The sequence below is a fragment of the Microcebus murinus genome, chromosome 4 (assembly GCF_040939455.1).
Source record: "Microcebus murinus isolate Inina chromosome 4, M.murinus_Inina_mat1.0, whole genome shotgun sequence".
In the NCBI taxonomy this organism is placed as follows: Eukaryota; Metazoa; Chordata; class Mammalia; order Primates; family Cheirogaleidae; genus Microcebus; species Microcebus murinus.
The window spans coordinates 24,514,500-24,527,909 of NC_134107.1; the positions used below are offsets into that span (position 1 = coordinate 24,514,500).

General features: G+C 38.9%; 1 pseudogene; it reads left to right on the forward strand.

The window, feature by feature from the left end:
- The first annotated feature begins 609 nt into the window (after positions 1-609).
- On the forward strand, positions 610-13,168 carry LOC105885706 (glycylpeptide N-tetradecanoyltransferase 1 pseudogene; annotated as a pseudogene).
- The last annotated feature ends 242 nt before the right edge of the window (positions 13,169-13,410 follow it).

Below are 13,410 nucleotides of genomic sequence, written 5' to 3' on the forward strand. Positions count from 1 at the left end.
AATGCTGGATAAATACATCATCACATTTAGTTTCTTTGCTAAATATTGATTTAATTCTCTCTCTCTTTAGTCATAATTAAATGCAATGGAAGCCCCATAAAGTGATAGAAAATAAGAATCAGGGCTTCAGACCTTTCATCTATACTATGAAGGGTCAGACTAGCTGATAAGTAAAGACTTTTCCATCTGTCAGCTTCCTTAAAACCCTCCATCAATCACAACAGTAGGAGAAATTTCAGTGCATGACATCATTTTCAAAAAGTTTTGGAGGATAAAATTGGGTCTCTTCCAGGAAATGTTGCTAATTCATTTCCCTCCAGTTGGAGAGAGTGTAGTTTCCCTGGTATTCATCAGTTGATGACTATCATATAATGTTCATGACAAACTGAAATCAGAAAGAAAGTTGACTTTTAGGAAAGGCTTAAAAATGACATGATATTAGGGATTAGAGCTTATTTCTCATGCCTGAAGTGGAATAAAGTCCCCTCCCACAGATATATTTGGTGAAATTTAAGAAATCTCCTATTACAGTTTGATTATGGCTTATCAGAATAATACTGCATTCATTTTATCTAATCTGTAAGCCTGGGTGGAATGTAGGCAGAAGTAATGACCGTCCAGTTGCTCATCGTAGTGGAGCTCCTTCGAGGGGCAGGGTATCGTAGGAAGCACTCTGGTGGCAGAGGCAGAAAGACTTCCTTTGATTCTTGGTTACCTCTCTCACTGATGTGTGACCTTAGCCATGTTATTTAATTTCTCTGAGCCCACATTTTCTTATCTATAAAATGGAACTAATGAAATGTTCCTCAGAGGTTTATTATAAAGATTAAATTTTAATGTACGTGTAATGCCAATTATTCAATAAATCCAGGTCCACACTCTCATATTCAAAGTTTTGAAATATGAAATTTGTGAAGATTGCTCTCTTGAAACAAAACCTGAACTGTCTGATTTTAATTTTATTTGTCAGAAAAATGTTGTTTGATTATGTGAAGCTATTTATAGTCTTTGTCCCACTCAATATGAATACTAGCAGGTTTTGGTACATAAATATATAACTATCTGATTAATAATATTTGTCCTGTATCAGACTTTTTGAGGGGTGTTACACTGCATACAATTTAATATCTTTCTAAAATCTAAAAACAAATCCTGAATTCTGAAACATATGAGGCCCCAAGGATTTCTGATAAGGGATTTTAGGCCTATATTTCTTTCCCACTTTTAGAATAAATGAATGTTAAGATAATTTTCTTTTGGTATTGCCTTATTATAGTTAATATCACAGATAGTAATTTTGAGAAAATAATCTTTAGGTTTTTTTCTTGACCATTTTCTTTGAAGGGATATTTTCACATTGTCTGAACTAAGATTTACAATCACAACCTGGGAACTATCGTAGAGTTCTTAACAAAGACAGTAAGACTAGAATCTAGTGGATTTTATGGCAAGATAAAAATATCTCCAACTCTGATTTGGTCTGACAGAGCTAAAAGAAGCACTTTAACATTAGCCATAGTAGTTGCTTAATAAATATTTATTGAGATGATTTGAAATCCCAAGAAATATGCATGAACCTTAAAATAGTATGCCAGTAGATGGAGAAAGGAAATTTAATAGATTCTCAGCTTCTATGAGGATTCTTCTACTGAACATCTTTTCAAGAGAGTACAATTATTTCTGCAGGGCTTTAACATGCCTGACTCAACTTTTGCTCTCTTTTCTGAAAAAGTTGCTTTTGTTATTTGAAAATGGAAATCAGGTTACTTTCTTGATTCTTAACTGCTCATTCTCATGTAAACAGTATTATTCTTACACTTAGTGTTGCATTTCTGCATTTTATTGCTAGAAATTGTGGAGGCCTAATAAAGTTGTCGATACATGTACTATACAACAAAAGATGGGCACCAGGCGCTGTCCATGGTACTAAAGCAGCCTGGTTCTGTTGCCAAGAGCATAAGCCACTTGCTGAACTGTAACAAAACCAAATGATCAATTGCCTGAAGTGCCTTTAGCTCATTTAAAACAAATTCCAGGTTTAATTGAGCCTGTATCAAATAGATCATCCTGTATCGGGAAGATGTTTTTGTAGTTTAAGACTTGTAGGAGAGACCATCAGTAGTACTCCACACGCATGGTGAATAGGCCAGTGTGATTCACAAGCTACTAAAGAGAAATTATTTTGGTGGTTACATAGTCACTGCATTAAAACTAAAGTAATTTATTTAATTATCCTTTGGAGGGCTCTCTATATTATTTTTATGAATGCAATAGAAACATTGAAAAGCCGAAGGAAAAATAGGAAATTAACTTACATGAAAGTTGGCTATTAATTTTCCTTTCATGTAGAAATATATTTTATTGTGTTTGGAACAATGTAATTTCAGAAGCAGTGAAAGTGTCTCAACTCGTGAAAGGAAGGAAACAAAAATGGGACCAGAGAAAACATTCTGAACCTTTGAAGAGATGAGGGTTTTGGCATGTTAAGGTGATTGATTGTGGTTGTCAGACTGCTCCTGGTATAATTCTCTTCTAAGATTGAGAAATAAATGTGGTTAAAGGCACTAGGGTTGAAGGTAGTAGGGTGGGTTTTAGGTATGACTGGGAAGTAGTAGAAGCGTGTTTAGTCACCCTTTTTTCCCATCTGCAGAGCACTCTCACCTTCCTCAATGCTCTTTCCTCTCCTTTATCAAAGAAACCCTCCCAGGAATGTTTGAATTTGAAACTTTTCCTTGACTTATAGAATGAAAGGCCCTTTTGCATAATACGATTACAGGCACCACAGAATAGGAGGTTTTCCAGGCAAAAGGATTATCCTGGTGCCCATGAAATCACCCAGTGGACTTACTAAGAGCAAGTCAGTTATGACATAGAAGTTTTTAAACTTATCGTTTGTGGAAAAATCTGGTAATGACTAAAATTTTCCATCTTTTTTTTTTTTTTTGGCCTTCCACAATCCATTTTGTTTTTACAATGAGTCAGAGGGACGTTTCACAAATGCAAATTACATCATATTCTATCTTCCATTTAAAATGGTTTAATGGATGGATTTCCTTTATTCTCAGGAAAAATATCCAGGGTTGTAATAAGGCTCTGTAACAATATGGCTGCTGTGTAGTTCTCACTACTCCCTGAGTCCAGACACAGTGGCTTTTTTTGGTTCTTGAAAACTGAAGGATGGGCCGGGCGCTGTGGCTCACGCCTGTAATCCTAGCTCTTGGGAGGCCGAGGCGGGCGGATTGCTCAAGGTCAGGAGTTCAAAACCAGCCTGAGCAAGAGCGAGACCCCGTCTCTACTATAAATAGAAAGAAATTAATTGGCCAACTGATATATATATAAAAAATTATCCGGGCATGGTGGCGCATGCCTGTAGTCCCAGCTACCCGGGAGGCTGAGGCAGAAGGATCACTCGAGCCCAGGAGTTTGAGGTTGCTGTGAGCTAGGACGCCACGGCACTCACTCTAGCCTGGGCAACAAAGCGAGACTCTGTCTAAAAAAAAAAAAAAAAAAAAAAAAAAAAAAAAAAAAAACTGAAGGATGATAGGAACTAGGTTTTATTTACTGCTTTACTTTCTGGTGTCTAGCACAGTGCCATGATTAATAAGTGTTTCTTAAATGAATGAAAGAGGGAATGAGTGAAATGTTGCTGTTTTAGTTAATGTTGGAAAAACTACTTCCATTTTTGGTACTGCCCTTCCACAAATATATATTGAGTCCTTACTATGTGCTACACACTGTGCCCGGTGCTGATAAACAGCAGTCACAATACAGAATCGACAGGCTACTAGGAATTCAGAGTGGCCTCCCAGGGTAGGTTACAATTGTAGATTTGGAGATTTAGATATGCAGAAATAGTAGAGCGTATAACTATAGAACTCTGCCTTTTTGCTGCTTTTGGACTAGACAGAAGACTTAATCTATAGGGAGGCATAATTGCTTTTAAAACAGAGTGAAACACAGTGTTTCTTTCCGAGAGGAAGAAATTAATGTCAGTCACTAATTATGTTTGAAGAGTGAAATATGAAGAGACCCATATGCCTTTGCTACCATGAGGTCCATAAGGGCAGAGACCTGAGGCTCCATTGTCTCATTTCCTGCCCCTCTCGCCATTTCATCCTGGGCATAATATTAATACGAATGAGATCATAGGCTCTTCCCAAAGCCTTTTCCAGATCTGAAGGCATTAGATGCCATACTGTGTCATTTTATAAACAAAGTGCTCAAGTGTTCAAAACTTCTTTGGCAAATAGAGGCAAAGTTATCATGACTTTTAGAAGGATTTTGGTGTAGTAGAGAGGAAGGGTATTAGGAAGAAGCTAAGTTAGCATTGATCCACTTCCACAAGGGAATTATTGTTGAAAAACAATTTAGTATTTCTTTTGGGTTAGTAGGAGATTTGAATCTGTTGCAGGACTTGTTCCAAGTTGGCTTTTAGGAAAAATTTTAATTTCCTCTTTTTGTATTAAGAGTGTGTACATACAACAGATAAATATTTTTAAGAATGGTATGCATATATATGTGCTGTTTATTTTTTTCTAAAAAATAGCTAATTTGAATATGACTGAGTATATTGTTATTTTCTCCTAATGATGCCACTAACTTGCCATAAATTTAGTCATTCACATAGGGTACTATGTCAGCCAGACTTAAAACTTTATAACATCAACTTGGAAGTATAATTTTAAAATTTTAAGAAAGAAAAGTAAGACCTGAAGGCATGATTGTTTTTTAGTTAGTCCCCAGAAAAGAATAACTTACATTACAATAACCTTATGATAAATCATATCTTCTGTCTAATTCTTGGACTTGCATGGAGCAGAATCTCCTCAAAGATGTCTTCATTCTAGTGAGTTTTACAAGAGAGAAGCCCAATTCCTCATCTGTATCAAGGGTTATCATTGCCTGCACCTTTTATTACAGTAAACCTCGGGTAATTTCACACTATAGTGACAATCTTTGAGCCTGTTCTCTCAGTTAAATCATCTTCTGTTTAAACGTTATTTAATATTATCTCCACTTGACACGCCAACAAACATCAGTCACAGAAATTATAGGTATTAAAAAACTTAGCTCCCTGTCTTGTTCCTTGTTTTTGTCAGTTAAGATGTTTGCTGTTATCTGGTTGTTACATCCATGGTTAAGTGCAAACTTCAAGAAGGCAATATTCTCTTTGGAATATGTACACTTATTTCCCAGAAAATTAGTCTGGAAAGTTGTCCTATGTTATAAGAAATTCCAAACAGATAAATTTACTTGGAAAGTTCTGCATAATATGTTATCACTCTTGGTTATCCATCATGCATATGAACTGGTAAAGGTCTCTGAAAAGTGTTTCAGGAAAAAATTGTTTCTTTCTTTCTTAAACCCAGGATTTCCTAAACTTAGTTGAGTTGTTTTTTTTTTTTTTTTTTGAGACAGGGTCTCACTTTGTTGCGCAGGCTAGAGTGCAGTAGTGTCATCATAGTTTAGCTGATCTAATAGCTTAGGTAGACATTCTATTCTTTTTCAGTGCTTTAGATGTACCTTTCTATTCCACTAGTAATCTAGTGAGGAATGAAATTTTGCATCTTATTATTTTTTTTTTTTTTTGCCTTCTACAATCCATTTTGTTTTTTACAATGAGTCAGAGGGACATTTTAAACATACAAATGATGTCATATTCTTTTTGCCATTTAAAATGGTTTAATGGATTTCCATTATACTCAGGAAAAATACCCTAAGGAGAATAACTTTCTCAGACAGAGGAAAATTTGCCTTTATCTTTTCCTACCAAAATCCAAACAGGCCATCAGCCCTTTTTGGGAAACATGGAACTTTGATTCTGAAGTTTATTCACAAGCTTGTTAGGAATGTGAAAGTTGTGGTATCCTTGCCCAATAAAGTTCACTTTTTCAAAGAATAATATAAGCGCAGGGCAGGATGATTCAATGAAAGTCACAGAGTGGGTCTGGTTATAGAAGTGGGGATCCATTAGCATGTGAGCACTAGAGGAACTATTTAAAACTGGTTTGTATATATTCTTAGGAATGTAAAGCTTGGTTTAACAATAGGCTGTATGCATTTATAAATCACTTAGTGACTTCATATGAGTGACTATTCTATTCATCTTTGTCTTCAATGTCTATTCCTGGCTGTTGGGAATCCAAGAATTGCTCCCTGTCTTCACAATATACCTCAATTTCACCCCATTTTTGCCCCCAATGTCTCTTCCTCAGGCCTGATGACCCCTCTAGGGTGGTTTCTATAGTGTAATGAAGAATGTAGTGTGACAGTTAGCTTTTTATCAGTGTCTACTTTGTGAGTTTAGAATACTCCCTGTGGTGTTAGTAAAATGAAAATAATTTTTGCTTGCACAGCTGTAATGCAGATGAATCTGGTGCCACATTCTTCCTGGTCTTAGGTGCTGCTTGACCTCTACCAGCAGGAAGAGGTCAGCTCCCACTTCATGCTCCTCGAAATCCTTCTAAGAGAGGTGGTTGACACCTGTGCCAGTCAAGCCACTGTAGAAGTTAAACAAACTGGTTTGGGCCCCTTGGAGGAAGTAATTTGCAATGTCAGATTTGAGGGAGAATGGCTTTTCTGCAGGAAGGAGTTTGGATGGCATAAGGAAGATAAATAGCCTTGAATGAAAGGGTGAATAAAACCCTCAACAGTTTGAAATTCCTTTGGAGGAACCTGGGAGTTAAGCATTTTCTTTCTTCTCCTTTTATCTCTTGTCTGTCTCATATTTCAGTTTTATGGCCCCTCTTTTGCTGCCCATGGTGCTGAATTATGATGAGCCCCAGACTTAGTTTAACCTTAGCTATTTCCTGACCCACACTTTCTTTTAAGGTAGAAAATGACTCAGATTACTTCTTTCTCTGCAGTCATGACTATTATTAAATCTTTTACAATAGTCGTATCTAATTTCTTATTTCACTTCCCCCTCACCAATGCACTGGGCAATATGTCTGGCAGGGAGGACACAGGCACCATCTTTGGCTAAAATAACTTCAAAGACTGCAGCTCAGACTTGGTAAGTATACTCATTTAATTAGATAAGTTTGCTGGGATAGTTCAGAGTATTGTAGATGGCCTACTCCTCCGCAGAAGGTTTCTATTTCTGGCTCTGTAATTTACTAGCTATATTGCCTAAAGGCAATTACTTAACCTTACTTTCATTTGCTCATCTGTCAATTGAGGAAACAGCAATTCCTATATCATAGAATTATTCTGAGTAAAGTGTGAGATAATATAATAAGTTTAGCACAGGGCCTGGCCTGGCAGACATGATCAGTTAATGCTAGTTTCCTTTTCTTCTTTGAATAGCAGTGGATTCTGTCTTACTGGTGCAGAGGGAAGCTGGTAACTCTTGATGACAAAGTTGTGAATCTGTTTTTTATTTTTTTTCATATTAGTTTTCTTGACATTGTTTTCAAGTGACAGATGTTCTAAGATCTGATATTTGGGCTTTCCAAAGAAAGCATATAGTTGTGGAGTAAAACATTTTATTTGATTAAAAGCTCTAGATTATCTGGATTGAGAGACAAGATAGAAAATATCAGGTCATTCAAATAACGAGAGCAGATACAAGCTGAATGACATCTACATATGTTTAACAATGTAAGTACCTTTGAGCCTGTCATGGTATTTCAGTCCTTGGTGGTGGTATTGGTGGTGATGGTTCTAAGAAGTAGCCTTTCCAGTGACTGAGAGAGTTGAGATGTGGCTTGAACCTTGAAATGGGCTTCCTTATCCAGAGTGAGATCAATTTAATATCTCCACTAAATAGGATAATTTATGGATGAGCTCAAGTAGTTGGTAATTTGAGTGCTGCTAATGTAAATAAGTCAAAGGCTGAGTTTCACAGATTTGGACAAAGGTGAATGTATGTGAGTGAGTTGGGAGTAATGTGAGGAAATGCTATGCCTATGCCTCAGAGATGTAGAAGTATTCAGCACTCATAGGAAATGTGTTATAGTTAAAGGCTCCAGTATGGGAGACAGATAGACTTGTGTTCAAATCCCAGATCTACCACTTATTTTGTTAAACACCTAATAAAAACATACTTAATGGAAAAACCTGACTGAGATTAGATTTAAGGATAAAATATTTATTTTTTCACACATCAGGACATGTTTAGGCAAGGTGGGCTGCAAACCTAGTACATCAGGGCTGTGGTTCCAACTCTCTGTGATTTTGGAGAGGGTATTCTTTTGCCCTTCTCAGGCAGTTTGCTTAATGTTAAAATTGATAGAAAGATTGCAGCAATAGTTCTAGGTACCACATGCAGGCTTGAAATTCTCCAAAAGAAGAAGAGAGACTAGTTTCTTTCTGTATCTCTTATGAAGGAGTGATAAAACCTTTTCCAAGATCTCCACAACAAACTTCTCATTTTTCATTGACTAGAATAGGCTTACATGCTCATTTCCAAACCAATGATGGTAGGGGAACAAGATTACTATAATTAACCCAGACTAAAAAAAGATCTACTGTGGGATCTTGGATTGAGGATCACACTTAATATTTTGAGGCAGGGTGAATACCTAAGAAAAATTGGTGCTCTGTTAGGAAGAAAGAAGGGATAGACAACCAGTGGTATATGCTGCAACTTGCTAGCTCCTTTGAGCTTCCAATTTTCCATCTGTATAATGTATTTATGTTGCATATCCAGAAATGACTAAATAAAATATTGAAGGTAAAGCACTCAGTACAATACCTGTTAAAGAGTAAATATTTAATAAAATAACAAAAAACTTGGCGATTGAGGTATCACATTTTTTTGTCTGCAAGACTGCTTCAAAGCTCTTACTATTTGTGTGGCTATGTTCTTGAGAAGCTTTCTGAACTTGTCCTGACTGGCTAAGAAACCAGAATAATCTTGAGATTCTAGATAAAGTCTTTTAATGAGTCTGCTTGGGGGAGATGGTAATGTCACTGAAGATGGCCTTTGGTCTGTTTCCTATATAAATAGACTGAGTTTCCATTAAGAAGTGGGAAAATGCCTCAATACAATCAGTATGCCATTGTGGTCATGTGGACATCTGTGTGTGTGTGTATGTGTGTGTGTATGTGTACACATGTGCATGTACATACATTATCTACCAATATGTTCAACTTTTATCTTGCTTCCAAGCCACTTGACTGAGCACTTCAATTATTTTCAAAGTACCAGTAAGGTATGAGGATCATGGTGAGAAAGCAAGAATGCACAAGGGCAATGTCAGCAGGGCTGTCACACTGTACAGACCAGGGGTGTCCCCAGGGCTGTGTAGTACACAGCTTATGCAGCTCTGCATGATGGCCTTAGATGCCAGTGACTTTTAGTACAGAATACAAACTTTTCACAGATAATAGCATGGGAGAACAGGGCACATGGTTTATACTCTTTTTTTTTTTTTTTTTTTGCAAGGGTTTCACTCTGTTGCCCAGGCTGGAGTGCAGTGGTATCATCATAGCTCACGGCAACCTCAAATTCCTGGGTTCAAGCAATCCTTCTGCCTCAGTCCTGAGTAGCTGGGAATACAGGTGCACACGGCCACACCGAACATATTTTTCTATTTTTTTGTAGAAAGAGAGTCTGACTCTTGATCAGGCTGGTCTTGAACTCCTGGCCTCAAACAGTCCTCACACCTCAGCCTACCAACCTGCTAGGATTACAGGTGTGAGCCACAGCATTTGGCCTCATTCTTATTTTTTTAAATAAGTAGAACAAATAACTTTTTAACAGGTTTGCATAGGGTGGTATAGTGTGGTGGTTGATCCCAGAGATTCTGGCATAAAACTGTCTGGGTTCAAATACCAGCTACTTTACTTTTTGTAACTTTTGCTGTCTATGCATCACTCTCCTCCACTGTAATATAGGAATAATTATAAAGCTGACCTCATAGGATTATTTGGAAGCTTAAATGAATTAGTAGACGTAGAGACTTATAATAGGGTCTATACCAAAGGAAACAATCAGAGTTAGCTGTGATCATTATTATCACACCTCCTTCTTGTAGGATTTTGGTATTTCCTGATATTTGATGCAATTTGTATTTTAATACCAATATGACCTTTTATATTCAACTGTGTGTTTTTTCCAGTGGCATTTTCATATATATTTTATTTTTTTTGTCTTTGCAGTAACTTGTCAGCTAGGTAAAACAGAAACAATTACCTGCACCTCTATTATAGAAATTATTTAACTCCACAGCACTTTTCTGATGATTTTTCAGCCTCCTCTATCGGATAGAAAACTCTTATCAGGTGCAGTGTGTAAGTTAGAAATGAAATTAGCTGGGAGTAAAAAAAACTTAAGCAACAGCAGCTTAAATCACAATGATATATGTATTATTTAGTAAAAAGTTCTGAGGTAATATTCAGTGGCTCAATGATAGTATTAAAAACCTAAGATTTTTTCCATCACCCTGTGTGGGTTGATTCATCTTCCTTGTGCTTGTAGCTTCATGGTCACAGATGGCTGCTACGGTTCTGGGTACTGTGTCCCTGGGATACCAAGTAGGAATGAGGGGAGTATGTGGAAAAAGGATCTCTTTATATTAGTAAACAAAATTTGTTCCAGAAGGCGAGTAGATGTTTCCTTATTCCTTATTGATCAGAACTGGGCCAAATAGCCATTCCTAGCTGCAAAGGAGGCTGGAAAACAGACTATTTGACAAAGGGGAAAGGAATTGCCATGACTAATTCAGAACAATCATGATTTATCTCTTGGAGCTGGGCACATTGAAGCCTGGACATTTTTTTTTAATCTAGGAAAATTGTAGGACAGAAGACACAATGGCTATAGAAAGGGAAACTAATAGTGTCAGCTATAGACACGGATGGTGTCTGACTCCCTTTTTTAAAAAAAAAATCTGAGCCTGATACAAGAAATCCATAAATATTAGAATAAATGAAACCATTGACAGACTGAGGCACAGAGAGCTGAAAGTATATGATTGTCCTAAGACCACACAACTAATTAGGAGAGTAAGTGGAACTAAAACTCATCTATGCTAGCTTCTGGCTTGGAGTTCTTCCTATTAGCAAAGCCACATCCTGGTTTTTGTCTTATCTCTCATGGAAAAGTTAATGCAACACATTTCCTTTCTATTTGTTGGGTGTTTGATAGAATGGTTCAACTTATATGAGACAGGTGTGTCTCTTCAGACTTAGGTAAGGGATAGCACATTTAATGTTTTTTTTTTTTCCTGTAAGTTTCAATCAAAGTTTAATTTAATTTTTAAATTAAAAATAAATTAATTGTGGTAAAATAAACATAATACAAAATTTACCATCTCAAACCTTTTTAATAAGTGTGTAGTTCATTAGTGTTGAGCATACTCACATTGCTGTGCAACCAGTCTCCAGAACATTTTTATCTTGCAAAACTGTAACTCTATCCCCATTAAACACTTCCTCACTTTCCCCTCCTCCCAGCCCCGGGAAACCACTGTTCTACTTTCTGTTATCTCTGAGTTCAACAACTCTAGATACCTCATATTAGTTGGACCATACAGGAAAGCTTTGTTTTAACTTCTCACCCTGAGCTTAGCTTAGACCATGACTATGACTAAAATAATTTTGCTGATCACATAATGTTGAGTTTAGAAGGTTGACTTGGCCATCCTGTAAGTGACAGCAGAAGCCACAAGACGTCAGGACTGTGGGTGAAACCAAATATGATGATCACCAGCAACTCCAGACGGCAGATGGGAGTGAGGCCGCAGCTACTGTGAGAACGCGGGAGACAATAGCTACAAATGGGGTGGTTTGAGATCAGCCAATGACACTGGAGCCAGAAAGACAAAAAAGGGGAAAAAAAGCAAAAAGAGAAAAAGGCAGCGAGACACGGTCAACCCAGGATCAGCCTGTGGCGATGAACTCCTTGCCAGCAGAGAGGGTCCAGGAAACACAGACGGCCATCGAGCTGTTCTCAGTGGGCCTGGGGCCTGGCAAAGCCACGGCGGAGACTGGCGAGCAAAGCTGCGGGTTCTGGGACACGCAGCCTGTCCCCGCACTGGGCACAGCGGTGAACTCGCCCCGTCCTGTCCAAGGGAGCCCGACAAAGACGACATCCGCGGGGAGCCCTGCGCCCGGCCCCAGGGCTTCCCCTGGCATGCCTCCGACCTGGGGGCCGTGGGGTGCTGAAAGAACGACGCGCCCTCCTGAATGCGAACTGTGTGGAAGATGGTGACAACGTGTAACGATTTGATTATTCCCCAGAATTTCTTTTGTGGGCTCCCCGGCCACCTGCTGGCTGGCTCCCCGTGTGGCACTGCGGGCACCGAGTGGTTTCGAGGTGCAAACGGGTTGGGTTGATTGGCCCCATCCCAGCGAATGTCCAGGTCTTGACACAGAGAAGACGACCGTGGAGATTAACTTCCTGTGCCTGCGCAAGAAGCTGCGCCCCAATAGGGCGGCTCCAGTCCCTCTCCGAGAGATAACCAGGCGGGTTCACCTGAGGGCATTTTCCAAGCTGTTTACACTGCCGGTGTGGTACTGCAGGGACTGCTGTCGGTCCCTAAACCCACAGAAGTTGACTGAAGTGCAGTTCTCCCATCTCAGCAGAAATATGACCATGCAACCTACCATGAAGCTGTACCAACGGCCAGAGACTCCCAAGTCAGCTGGGCTGCAACCAGTGAAAAAAGGGCATTCTAGTGCTGCACCAGCTCCTCACCTGGTACCTGAACAGTTTCATCTCACACCAGTCATGAACCAGGAGAAGGTGGAGCACTGGTTCTACCCCAGGAGAATATGATCGACTCTTCCGTGGTGGAGAATGCAAATGGAGAGGTGACGGATTTCCTGAGCATGTATACACTTCCTCTCCACCATCGTGGACCCTCCAAACCACAAGAGTCTAAAAGCTGCTTATTCTTTCTACAATGTGCACACCCAGACCCCTCTTCTAGACCTCATGAGCGATGATGCCCTTGTTCTAGCCAAAATGAAAGGGTTTGACGTGTTCAATGCACTGGATCTCATAGAGATCAAAACCTTCCTGGAGAAGCTCAAGTTTGGCACTAGGGACAGCAATCTGCAGTATTACCTTTACAATTGGAAATGCCCCAGCATGGGAGCAGAGAAGGTGGGGCTGGTGCAACAATATCCAGTCAGCCGTGAGATGCTGAATAGAGCCACTGAGAATTCCAACCAGGAAATGAAGCCCCACAAATTGGTCCCATTTTCACAAACGTGAGAATCTTTGGCAAAGAGGACAGAGCTGAACTACCTTTACCAAACCACCAGTGAACTTGATAATTGTATCGCAATGGTGTAGGCTGTGTAACGTCACCTTTGGCTGTGTCTCTGGTCTCCCTGTTGTTCACTTTCCTCATGCAGCAGTGATCAAGGGAATGTAATTGCTGAAAACTAGCTCTTGATTGGCATCTTATGGAGTTAACAGGTGAATAATCAAAGTATATATATAAACAAATGTGA